Raw genomic sequence first — 13328 nt, forward strand, 5'->3', positions numbered from 1 at the left:
TTCTGGCTTTATCTGTTGGTTTGAACATTGCAGACTGAAGCTCAGCGCTAACTTTTAAACGTTCTGCCTTGGCTCCAAAAACCATTACCTCAGTTTTATCTTTGTTTAATTGGAGAAAGTTCTGACACATCCAGTCATTGATTTGTTCAATGCACTTACTCAGTGTTTGAATTGGAGCATAGTCTCCTGGTGAAATTGTTACGTACATTTGTGTGTCATCTGCATAGCTATGGTAACTTATTTTGTTGTTCTTCATTATCTGAGCCAGTGGTAGCATGTAGATGTTAAAGAGAAGAGGCCCCAAGATGGAGCCTTGAGGAACCCCACATGTCATATTTGTCAACTCAGATGTGTATTTACCGATAGAAACAAAGTTGTTTCTGTCCTTTAAGTAGGATTTAAACCAATTTAGAACTGTTTCCGAAAGTCCCACCCAGTTTTCCAGTCGGTCCAGTAATATGCTGTGGTCAACAGTGTCAAACGCAGCACTGAGAACTAATAATACTAACACTGAAGTTCTGCCACTGTCTGTGTTTAAGTGGATGTCGTTAAAGACCTTCACAAGAGCAGTCTCAGTGCTGTGGTTTGGACGAAAGCCTGACTGGAACACATCGAAACAACCATTTAAATGCAAGAAATTACTCAACTGTTGAAAAACAACTTTTTCAATTATCTTACCTAGAAATGGGAGGTTTGATATGGGCCTGTAATTGTTCATTACTGAAGCATCTAGATTATTCTTTTTTAAGAGCGGTTTAATGACTGCAGTTTTCAGGGCCTGTGGAAAAATACCTGAGTGAAGAGATTTGTTTACTATATGAAGTAGTTCTGAGGCCATGCAAGGCAAAACATCTTTGAAAAATCCTGTTGGAATAATATCAAGGCAGCAGGAGGAGGATTTCAGAAGTTGTATAATGTCCTCTAGGTTTTTATCATTAATCTGATGGAATTGTGTCATGATGTCTGAATTGATGTTAAGTGGACACAGAGACAACACATTTGCTGTTCCTGATGCAGAGGCACTGACTGCTTGTCTGATTTTCTGAATTTTGTCAGTGAAAAAGGAGGCAAAATCATTGCACGTCCTGGTGGATAGAAATTCAGAGGCTACTGACACTGGGGGGTTAGTTAGTCTGTCGACGGTAGCAAACAAGGCACGTGCGTTGTTTTTGTTTTTGGTAATGATGTCAGAGAAGAATGATTGTCGTGCGTTTTTCAATTCTAAATTATAAAGGCCAAGTCTCTCTTTATAAATTTCAAAGTGAACCTGGAGATTTGTTTTTCGCCACCTGCGTTCAACTTTTCGACATTCTCTTTTTTCTGTTTTAACGGTCATGGCCTTTCTCCATGGAGATATTTTCTTCCCAGTCACTTCCTTTACCTTAATTGGAGCAATGGCATCTATAACATTTTTAATTTTTGAATTAAAATGATCTACTAGCTCATTTACTGAGGTGTTAGCAGGGGCAAGTGTGTAGAAGTTTGTGGAAGTCATCTGTAGAGAACGGAGGCATTTTTCTACCAACTAGCTTAAGCTAAATAGCATGCAGTAGCCTACCAGGCTTTAGCTGTTGCTAGGCCACGCTACTGTAAGACTGGGGTCGCCGTAAAAATGTTGAAATATGGCTGAAAACCTCCGTCTATTTACGAAGATGAACTGTCCCAGTGATAGGTTAATGTCCAGGAGCCGCTGCTCGAAGTTTTCAGAGAATAAGAATAGGAAAATCAGCATAAAAAGTAAGCAGAGGCAGGAGCAAGCAGAAAAGCGTCTGCACTGTAAGAAAGATAAGCAGGAAGGACACTGAATGTCCTGAATGAGGCATCACACACAGGACTTGAGTCTGAACACAGCAGACAACAGGAGTATTTACAACAGCATATACAAACAAAAATACTGCATGTGGGTGCACACTTACATTCTCTGTTTTACTGTTACATAAATCCCATGAATGTATGAGATTAAGTTAGCTTCATTATATCTCAGTGATTAAGTGAATAATAAAGTTTCTATCGGGTCACCATCAGCCTGTCATTCATTATTTTCAGGGAGGGGGCGGGGTTTGGAGGAACAGAGGAGACGGTGATCGCGGAAGCTTTTTTCCTCCTGCCTTCACAAACTTTACACACGTATATATCGTCTGAAAATTGCTAGAGGACATTCATACTTTGCAATCCAAGACTTAATTAAATCCACCAAAAACCTGACATGATTGTCACACGATTATTTTTGAAAAACATAAATCCCTGTGTCTCTGAGCCGCAGCGACACGGAGTGATTCAGAGCGGGTCAATCAATCAATCAATCAATCAATCAATGTTTATTTATATAGCCCAATATCACAAATGTTACATTTGTCTCAGTGGTCTTCACAGTGTGTACAGAATATCAGTATGACAATACGACACCCTCTGTCCTTAGACCCTCACATCGTACAAGGAAAAACTTCCAAAGAAAACCTAGTTTAAAGGGAAAAATGGGAGAAACCTCAGGGAGAGCAACAGAGGAGGGATCCCTCTCCCAGGACGGACAGACGTGCAATAGATGCCGTGTGTAAATTGAAAAGATAATACATTTGCAACATAGGTAGTCCAAATGTTTGGAAATGCATGTGTGTATATTAGGAAGATGAATCCACGAGGATATCCATCCAGGACCGATGATCCAGGACCACAGCCACGACTCAAGATCCAGCGCTCGCGATCCAGGACCGCAGGATCATCCATGACTCCGGATCCCAGCGTATATAGACACCAAAAAGAAAGACATTTGGGGAAGCTGGGTTAATCGGAACATGAGTGTACACGGGTATAGACAGAGAGAAGGAAGAAGTAAATTGTCCCCCGACAAACTAAGCCTATATCAGCAAAACTAGGGGCTGAATCTAATCAGCCCTAACTATAAGCTTTATCAAAAAGGAAGGTCTTAAGCGCACTCTTAAAAACGGATAGGGTGTCTGCCGCCCGAACACAAACTGGAAGCTGATTCCACAAATGTGGAGCTTGATAAGAAAAGGCTCTGGCTCCCATTGTACTTTTAAAGATTCTAGGAACAACCAACAACCCTGCATTCTTGGAACGCAATGCCCTAGTAGGACAGTAGGGTATAATGAGTTATTTAAGGTAAGATGGCGCCTGCCCATTAAGGGCTTTGTAGGCGAGAAGAAGAATTTTAAATTCTATCCTGTGTTCTATAGGGAGCCAGTGTAAGGCAGCCAGAACAGGAGTAATGTGGTCCCTTTTCCTAACTCTGGTTAGTACACGAGCCGCAGCATTTTGAATCAGCTGAAGCGACTTGATTGACTTCTTGGTACTCCCTGATAATAAAGAGTTACAATAATCCAGCCTAGAAGTAACAAATGCATGGACTAGTTTCTCTGCATCGTTTTGAGGCAAGATATGCCTGATTTTTGCAATGTTACGTAGATGGAAGTAGGCGGTCCTTGAAATTGATTTTATGTGGGCGTTAAAGGATAAATCCTGATCAAATATAACACCAAGATTCCTTACAGTCTCACTGGAGGCCAAATTAATGCCATCCATAGTTAGTATGTCTTTAGATAATTTGTTTCGTAGATTCTTCGGGCCAAGTACAATAACTTCAGTTTTGGTCGTGTTTAACATCAAAAAGTTTAAGGTCATCCACGTTTTTAAGTCCTTAAGGCAGTCTTGAATTTTATTTAGATGATTAATTTCATCAGGCTTGATTGATAAATATAGTTGAGTATCATCCGCATAACAATGAAAGTTTACAGAATGATTCCTTATAATATTGCCTAACGGAAGCATATATAATGTGAACAAAATAGGTCCGAGCACTGAGCCCTGTGGCACTCCATGGCTAACTTTGGTTTGCGTGGAAGATTCATCGTTAACACGTACAAACTGAGAGCGTTCAGATAGATAGGACCTAAACCAGCCTAAAGCAGTTCCCTGTATGCCAACTAAGTGCTCTAGTCTTTGCAATAGGATATCATGGTCGATAGTATCAAATGCAGCACTAAGATCGAGCAAAACAAGAATAGAGACAAGTCCCTTGTCTGAGGCTATTAGAATATCATTTGTGACTTTAACCAGAGCTGTCTCTGTGCTATGATGTGTTCTAAAGCCAGACTGAAAATCTTCAAATAAATCATTGTTTTTTAAGTAATCACACAACTGTTTTGCGACCGCTTTCTCAAGAACTTTTGAGAGGAACGGAAGATTAGAAATAGGTCTATAGTTGGCTAAAACCTCTGGATCGAGGTTGTGCTTTTTAAGAAGCGGTTTTATCACTGCTACTTTGAATGATTGTGGAACATAGCCTGATAATAAAGACATATTCATAATATTTAATAAAGAAGTGCTAATTAATGGAAAAACTTCCTTTAACAGCTTAGTTGGAATTGGGTCTAACATACACGTTGATGGTTTAGAAGAGAGAATCATTGAATGTAATTGTTCAAGGTTAATGGCTGAAAAGCATTCTAGTTTACTATCTAGTGTAATATTAGAACTTACGATTCCGGGAGCTGTTGATAACACTATACTGGTCGAAGGCAAGAGGTCATTAATTTTGTTTCTAAGAGTAACAATTTTATCGTTAAAAAAGCACATAAAATCATTACTACTGAGTGCTAAGGGAATAGAAGGCTCAATCGAGCTGTGGCTCTCTGTCAGCCTGGCTACAGTGCTGAAAAGAAATCTTGCATTATTCTTATTCTCATCTATTAATGAAGAGTAGTAGGCTGCTCTCGCTTTACGCAGTGCTTTCTTATATTCATTGAGAGTAATATGCCAAATTAAACGAGATTCTTCAAGTTTAGTGGAACGCCATATCCTTTCAAGTTGTCTAGACTTTTGCTTTATTTTGCGGGTTTCGGCATTATGCCATGGAGCTAATCTATGTTGTTTTATTTTCTTCTTTTTCAAAGGAGCAACAGAGTCTAATTTTATTCGCAGCGCATCTATAGCACTATCAACAACATGATCAATTTGGGGTGGTGTACATTTTGTATAAGTTTCCTCCCCTACATGCAGACATGCTATCGAGTTAAGTATTGGTTGAATCTCTTCCTTAAATGTGGCTATAGCACTAACAGATAGGTTTCTGCTGCAAGAGCTTTTGACTAATGCTTTGTAGTCTAGTAACAGTAATTCAAAAGTTACTAAGAAATGGTCGGATAAAGCAGGATTATGCGGTTCGACTAATAGTTGCTCAATTTCAATACCATAAGTCAGAACAAGGTCGAGAGTGTGATTATAACAGTGGGTTGGTTTATTTACACTCTGACAGAAACCAACAGAATCTAATATAGAGTTAAATGCAACAGTAAGGCTATTTTTATCATCGTCAACATGAATATTAAAGTCACCTACGATAATTACTTTGTCTGTTTTAAGAACCAAAGTTGATAAAAACTCAGAGAATTCTGATAAGAATTCTGAATAAGGACCTGGTGCACGATACACTGTAACAAATAAGATTGGCTGCAAAGTTTTCCAGGTCGGATGCGTAAGACTAAAAACGAGGCTTTCAAAAGAGGTATAATTACATTTTGGTTTAGTATTGATAAGTAAACTTGAGTCAAAGATTGCTGCAACTCCACCTCCTCGGCCCGTGCCTCGAGCAATATGAGTGTTGACATGGCTGGGTGGAGTGGCCTCATTTATGCTGACATATTCTTCATGTCTCAACCAAGTTTCAGTGAGACAGCATATATCAATATTATAATCTGATATTAAATAATTTAACAATATTGCTTTAGATGCTAGAGATCTTATGTTTAAGAGACCACATTTAATCTTCCTGTTTTGTTGCACTGTAGTAGTTGTTACATTTACTTTTATTAGGTTATTATGTATGACACCTCTATTAGGTTTTACCTTAAATTGTCCTTGGGCAGACACACACACCGCTAATATTGGGTATTTTATTGGGTTCGGGATTCCTATGGGTGACTGCCTAGGAGAGAGCGCAGAGAAGCGTGTAAGACTGCGACTCTGCCTCCTGGTCTCAACTCCAGTTTGTCATGGATTACGTCCACAAAGCCCTGAAATGTTTGCCGAAATGAGATCTGCACCTTTCAAAGTAGGGTGAATGCCGTCTCTCTTAATCAGACCAGGTTTTCCCCAGAAGGCTGTCCAATTATTTACGAAGCCCACATTGTTTGCTGGGCACCACCAAGACAACCAGCGCTGAAATGATGACATGCGGCTATACATGTCATCATTGATCAGATTGGGGAGGGGACCAGAGAAGATTACGGTGTCCGACATTGTTTTAGCATAACTACACACCGACTCCACATTAAGTTTTGTGCATTCTGATTGGCGTAAACGAACATCATTACCACCGACGTGAATAACAATCCTACTGTATTTACGTTTTATCTTTAGCCAGCAGTTTAAGATGCGCCTCAACGTCGCCCGCTCTGGCCCCCGGAATGCATGTGACTGTGGAGGCTTCGGTCTTCGGTCATTCTGCTGTTGGTTCTGGACTGGTGTTCTTGTGTTGGTGGATAAAGCAGACTGCTCCGTGTTGCTGTGCCGCTGTGCCGCTGTCACGTCTGTTCCCCGATCTCTGCGTCACCGACCGATTTGATATTAAAGTGACAGAAAAAACGTTATAGTAAAGCCGCGGCCGGAAAATCAGGAAGCAACGTTACTACTCTATAACCGATTATCTTCCGTCACTGCATCGAGACCGAATCGTCCACGTCCGCATCGCAATGCATCGTAGAAACGATTATTTTCAACACCCCTAGTAAATAACCAAAAATGCTAGTCTAACTCATTCTAATAGGCCATTAGAACAATGTTTCAACTTTCCTGGACAACTAACAGAAATGCTAGTCTATTTTATTCTGAATTGCCATTACAACAAAGTATCAAGTCTCCTGGGAGACTAAAAAAATGCTAGTCTATTTTATTCTGATTTGCCATTACAACAAAGTGTCAAGTCTCCTGGGAGACTAACAAAAATTGCCAGGGCTGACTATATTTCAAGTCATCCCGGCAGGGTATTGGGTTAAGTTTTCAACCAGCAATAATCACGTCTCAGTAGACCTTCATGGACTATGAAATTGCCGCTGCGCAAGAATATCGAAGGAAAAAACCAGATTAAACTCAACTTTCTCCAACAATAACAACACACATGGTGCATGTCTCAAACCTTTACATTAATGTTGAAGTCGCACAATATGATATAAACTGGAGGATAAAGCTTGGTTTCAAAACAAACCTATAATCACACAAGTTCATATTTTGCTATTTGAACAAAGTGTCAACTGTCGTGGGTAAATAACCAAAAATGCTAGTCTACCTCATTCTAATAGGCCATTAGAACAATGTTTCAACTTTCCTGGACAACTAACAGAAATGCTAGTCTATTTTATTCTGAATTGCCATTACAACAAAGTATCAAGTCTCCTGGGAGACTAAAAAAACGCCAGTCTATTTTATTCTGATTTGCCATTACAACAAAGTGTCAAGTCTCCTGGGAGACTAACAAAAATTGCCAGGGCTGACTATATTTCAAGTCATCCCGGCGGGGTATTGGGTTAAGTTTTCAACCAGCAATAATCACGTCTCAGTAGACCTTCATGGACTATGAAATTGCCGCTGCGCAAGAATATCGAAGGACAAAAACCAGATTAAACTCAACTTTCTCCAACAATAACAACACACATGGCGCATGTCTCAAACCTTTACATTAATATTGAAGTCGCACAATATTATATAAACTGGAGGATAAAGCTTGGTTTCAAAACAAACCTATAATCACACAAGTTCATATTTTGCTATTTGAACAAAGTGTCAACTGTCGTGGGTAAATAACCAAAAATGCTAGTCTACCTCATGCTAATAGGCCATTAGAACAATGTTTCAACTTTCCTGGACAACTAACAGAAATGCTAGTCTATTTTATTCTGATTTGCCATTACAACAAAGTGTCAAGTCTCCTGGGAGATTAACAAAAATTGCCAGGGCTGGCTATATTTCAAGTCATCCCGGCGGGGTATTGGGTTAAGTTTTCAACCAGCAACAATCACGTCTCAGTAGAACTTCATGGACTATGAAATTGCCGCTGCGCAAGAATATCGAAGGAAAAAACCAGATTAAACTCAACTTTCTCCAACAATAACAACACACATGGTGCATGTCTCAAACCTTTACATTAATGTTGAAGTCGCACAATATTATATAAACTGGAGGATAAAGCTTGGTTTCAAAACAAACCTATAATCACACAAGTTCATATTTTGCTATTTGAACAAAGTGTCAACTGTCGTGGGTAAATAACCAAAAATGCTAGTCTACCTCATTCTAATAGGCCATTAGAACAATGTTTCAACTTTCCTGGACAACTAACAGAAATGCTAGTCTATTTTATTCTGAATTGCCATTACAACAAAGTATCAAGTCTCCTGGGAGACTAAAAAAATGCCAGTCTATTTTATTCTGATTTGCCATTACAACAAAGTGTCAAGTCTCCTGGGAGACTAACAAAAATTGCCAGGGCTGACTATATTTCAAGTCATCCCGGCGGGGTATTGGGTTAAGTTTTCAACCAGCAATAATCACGTCTCAGTAGAACTTCATGGACTATGAAATTGCCGCTGCGCAAGAATATCGAAGGGAAAAACCAGATTAAACTCAACTTTCTCCAACAATAACAACACACATGGTGCATGTCTCAAACCTTTACATTAATTTTGAAGTCGCACAATATTATATAAACTGGAGGATAAAGCTTGGTTTCAAAACATACCTAAAATATACCAAAAATGCTAGTCTAACTCATTCTAATAGGCCATTAGAACAATGTTTCAACTTTCCTGGACAACTAACAGAAATGCTAGTCTATTTTATTCTGAATTGCCATTACAACAAAGTGTCAAGTCTCTTGGGAGCAGGGCCGGCCCTCGGCATAGGCAGTATAGGCGAATGCTAAGGGCGCATCAACCCATAGGGGGCGCCACAAATTGGGGAGAAAAAAAGTTAGAAATTAAAAAAAAATATTTTTTAACAACACATTATCCTGATTTTGGATCAACAAAGTACATCTTATTTTCTTATACTAACAGAACTATGCCTATATTGCGTACAGCGCCCATAAACTATGGCACCCCCCCCCCCCCAAAATCAAGTTGAACTGCCCCAGACCCAGTAAAAACCAGAGGTTTATGTGAAATCGTTTTTTTTGTTGAAATAATGGTAGTTTGCAATTATAGGTTTTAATTTTATATTTGTGTTCATTTAAAATAAATGTGTGTCAACTAACAGACATGCTAGTCTATTTTATTCTGAATTGCCATTACAACAAAGTATCAAGTCTCCAGGGAGACTAAAAAAATGCCAGTCTATTTTATTCTGATTTGCCATTACAACAAAGTGGCAAGTCTCCTGGGAGACTAACAAAAATTGCCAGGGCTGACTATATTTCAAGTCATCCCGGCGGGGTATTGGGTTAAGTTTTCAACCAGCAACAATCACGTCTCAGTAGAACTTCATGGACTATGAAATTGCCGCTGCGCAAGAATATCGAAGGAAAAAACCAGATTAAACTCAACTTTCTCCAACAATAACAACACACATGGTGCATGTCTCAAACCTTTACATTAATTTTGAAGTCGCACAATATTATATAAACTGGAGGATAAAGCTTGGTTTCAAAACAAACCTATAATCACACAAGTTCATATTTTGCTATTTGAACAAAGTGTCAATTGTCGTGGGTAAATAACCAAAAATGCTAGTCTACCTCATTCTAATAGGCCATTAGAACAATGTTTCAACTTTCCTGGACAACTAACAGAAATGCTAGTCTATTTTATTCTGAATTGCCATTACAACAAAGTATCAAGTCTCCTGGGAGACTAAAAAAATGCCAGTCTATTTTATTCTGATTTGCCATTACAACAAAGTGTCAAGTCTCCTGGGAGACTAACAAAAATTGCCAGGGCTGACTATATTTCAAGTCATCCCGGCGGGGTATTGGGTTAAGTTTTCAACCAGCAATAATCACGTCTCAGTAGAACTTCATGGACTATGAAATTGCCGCTGCGCAAGAATATCGAAGGGAAAAACCAGATTAAACTCAACTTTCTCCAACAATAACAACACACATGGTGCATGTCTCAAACCTTTACATTAATTTTGAAGTCGCACAATATTATATAAACTGGAGGATAAAGCTTGGTTTCAAAACATACCTAAAATATACCAAAAATGCTAGTCTAACTCATTCTAATAGGCCATTAGAACAATGTTTCAACTTTCCTGGACAACTAACAGAAATGCTAGTCTATTTTATTCTGAATTGCCATTACAACAAAGTGTCAAGTCTCTTGGGAGCAGGGCCGGCCCTCGGCATAGGCAGTATAGGCGAATGCTAAGGGCGCATCAACCCATAGGGGGCGCCACAAATTGGGGAGAAAAAAAGTTAGAAATTAAAAAAAAATATTTTTTAACAACACATTATCCTGATTTTGGATCAACAAAGTACATCTTATTTTCTTATACTAACAGAACTATGCCTATATTGCGTACAGCGCCCATAAACTATGGCACCCCCCCCCCCCCCAAAATCAAGTTGAACTGCCCCAGACCCAGTAAAAACCAGAGGTTTATGTGAAATCGTTTTTTTTTGTTGAAATAATGGTAGTTTGCAATTATAGGTTTTAATTTTATATTTGTGTTCATTTAAAATAAATGTGTGTCAACTAACAGACATGCTAGTCTATTTTATTCTGAATTGCCATTACAACAAAGTATCAAGTCTCCAGGGAGACTAAAAAAATGCCAGTCTATTTTATTCTGATTTGCCATTACAACAAAGTGGCAAGTCTCCTGGGAGACTAACAAAAATTGCCAGGGCTGACTATATTTCAAGTCATCCCGGCGGGGTATTGGGTTAAGTTTTAAACCAGCAACAATCACGTCTCAGTAGAACTTCATGGACTATGAAATTGCCGCTGCGCAAGAATATCGAAGGAAAAAACCAGATTAAACTCAACTTTCTCCAACAATAACAACACACATGGTGCATGTCTCAAACCTTTACATTAATTTTGAAGTCGCACAATATTATATAAACTGGAGGATAAAGCTTGGTTTCAAAACATACCTAAAATATACCAAAAATGCTTGTCTAACTCATTCTAATAGGCCATTAGAACAATGTTTCAACTTTCCTGGACAACTAACAGAAATGCTAGTCTATTTTATTCTGAATTGCCATTACAACAAAGTGTCAAGTCTCTTGGGAGCAGGGCCGGCCCTCGGCATAGGCAGTATAGGCGAATGCTAAGGGCGCATCAACCCATAGGGGGCGCCACAAATTGGGGAGAAAAAAAGTTAGAAATTAGAACAATTAGAACAATGTTTCAACTTTCCTGGACAACTAACAGAAATGCTAGACTATTTTATTCTGAATTGCCATTAGATCAAAGTGTCAAGTCTCTTGGGACTCCCAAGTTTCCCAGTATCAGTAGCCTACTGTAGGCTAATAGACTCCTAGACTCCTAATAGACTCCTAGAGTCCAATAGACTCCTAGTAACGTCGCGAGCATAGGTCGCGAACTGCGTACATGATTTGAAATACTGCGAATTAATCTGTGACGCGTTTGTGTGTATTGTGTTTGTTTCCCGGGGAAACACTCACAAGAAACACCGGCTGTTGTTATGCCTGCTGTGACGTTAAATTGCAGCTTATAATTGTGCCTTTACAAGCGTAACAGTTGTATTTATCATCTGAATTTGTCAAAACAAGTTTAATATTCTAAAAACCAAGAGGTTCAAGTTAGACAACTAATGTCTGGGTAGTGTTTCATGACTTCATGTTTATGTCATCTTAATGGTTAATCTTAATGCACACACATTTTCCGTGCTTTCCAATAGTTTAAAATAGTTTTATTCCACTGTTAAATAACCTGTTCAATGCAAACATGCCACTTGTAAAAATTAAATAACATTTCTGTGAACCGATATTTGTTTAGTGAGCTTATTAGAGGATGTTCCCTGAAAGATTATAAAATGTCAATGAAGATGTCAGATTTAGTACATTTGTTAATAATTACATACAACACATGGAGTGTGTGTGTGTTCCAAGTGAATCTGCAGCCCCCTGGTGGCCAGTACAGTACATCGATTGTGTGGCCCCCACCACCATCAAAGTTGCCCATCCCTGATCTAGAGAATTCAAACAGCTCTAATCATGGCTGCCACTGAGGTACTTTCGGGTCATTTAACTCTGTTAGGAACCTTCCTAAGCTAAACTGACAATTTGAACACAACCACTTACTCAGCATTCCTGTGTGAGGATACCTTTAGGTTCAGTAAGTCTTTTGCATAACTGAGGTTTCTGCTCTCACATAACCTGCGAGGTGTTCTGCACGCTACCTCCACCTCTCACAAGTATTCAGCCTGAGGCCGGCACGCCGCCTCAGAGTCAGTGTGTTTTTCTTGGCTCTATTTACATCCTCTGTTTTCACGCAATAGAGTTTAGCCCGGGAGGAAGATGCCTTAAAAATAGGTATAATGTGTTCTTTGCACGAAAAGTGACAGGAATAGGCATTAGTCACATTAGACATAAGTAGAGAGACAGAGCAGCTTGTCGAGGAGGCAGATAATGCTCAACTCTCAACATGACTAAACTGAGATGAATCAAATATGTTTTCATGAAACAATAATCAACCTCTAAAATGAACAGAGTTTCCAGTTCCAAGTTATGGTCACATTATCATTTATGCTGCTTTTATATTTTCCAAGCATGGAACAAAAGAACATAAAAGTGCACATCCTCAATAGAATGGAAGCAAAATACGCTACAGACCATTATTGTAAAAAAACAACAACTGTCATAAGGAAAAGTATAATTCGCGGCACCAGCCAGTTTTTTTTATTATTTTCCACACATTTTGAAAGTAATTTAGAATTAAACATTAAGTCAATGAGTGTGTGTCACCTTCCAGATTTTGAGGTTGTTATCACATTTTTTAAATCTTGAGCCAGGAGAGCCACCCCAAATGAATATCCTCACCAATAATTTCTTTTTTGTATTTTTAGTCTCCTAATAATACTTAACCCTCCGGTATCACTGGACGTTTTTGTCTCGAATGACTAATGTGCGTAGTCCAATCGAATGATACCGGAGGGTTAACTGGTTTCAGGTGAATACTATTGTGTAGATTTAGAAGACCCCCAGCTAAACTTTCAGTACTGTTAGTATGGATAAGCTATTGTGTATGAAATAATAACACATTGTATAAATACAACATGTTAGTTTTTTATATCTGGGCGGGCTACATACTGTAAAAGAAAACGTGTACTCCTGACCTTATTGTTTG

The 13328-nt window shown here is 38.9% G+C and overlaps 7 non-coding genes across 7 annotated transcripts; all 7 read right to left on the reverse strand.

Annotated features, from left to right (window-relative positions):
* Positions 1–6938: 6938 nt before the first annotated feature.
* On the reverse strand, positions 6939–7079 carry LOC117453215 (U4 spliceosomal RNA). Its single transcript, XR_004552860.1, has one exon. It is a non-coding gene; the product is annotated as a U4 spliceosomal RNA (small nuclear RNA).
* A 391-nt stretch (positions 7080–7470) lies between these two features.
* Positions 7471–7611, reverse strand: LOC117453212 (U4 spliceosomal RNA). Its single transcript, XR_004552857.1, has one exon. It is a non-coding gene; the product is annotated as a U4 spliceosomal RNA (small nuclear RNA).
* Positions 7612–7936: 325 nt separating this feature from the next.
* LOC117453216 (U4 spliceosomal RNA) lies at positions 7937–8077 on the reverse strand. The gene has a single exon (XR_004552861.1). It is a non-coding gene; the product is annotated as a U4 spliceosomal RNA (small nuclear RNA).
* Positions 8078–8468: 391 nt separating this feature from the next.
* Positions 8469–8609, reverse strand: LOC117453205 (U4 spliceosomal RNA). Its single transcript, XR_004552851.1, has one exon. It is a non-coding gene; the product is annotated as a U4 spliceosomal RNA (small nuclear RNA).
* Positions 8610–9380: 771 nt separating this feature from the next.
* LOC117453214 (U4 spliceosomal RNA) lies at positions 9381–9521 on the reverse strand. Its single transcript, XR_004552859.1, has one exon. It is a non-coding gene; the product is annotated as a U4 spliceosomal RNA (small nuclear RNA).
* A 391-nt stretch (positions 9522–9912) lies between these two features.
* On the reverse strand, positions 9913–10053 carry LOC117453206 (U4 spliceosomal RNA). Its single transcript, XR_004552852.1, has one exon. It is a non-coding gene; the product is annotated as a U4 spliceosomal RNA (small nuclear RNA).
* A 773-nt stretch (positions 10054–10826) lies between these two features.
* LOC117453224 (U4 spliceosomal RNA) lies at positions 10827–10967 on the reverse strand. The gene has a single exon (XR_004552868.1). It is a non-coding gene; the product is annotated as a U4 spliceosomal RNA (small nuclear RNA).
* Between the last annotated feature and the right edge of the window lie 2361 nt (positions 10968–13328).

The sequence above is a fragment of the Pseudochaenichthys georgianus genome, chromosome 9, assembly GCF_902827115.2.
Source record: "Pseudochaenichthys georgianus chromosome 9, fPseGeo1.2, whole genome shotgun sequence".
Lineage (NCBI taxonomy): Eukaryota > Metazoa > Chordata > Actinopteri > Perciformes > Channichthyidae > Pseudochaenichthys > Pseudochaenichthys georgianus.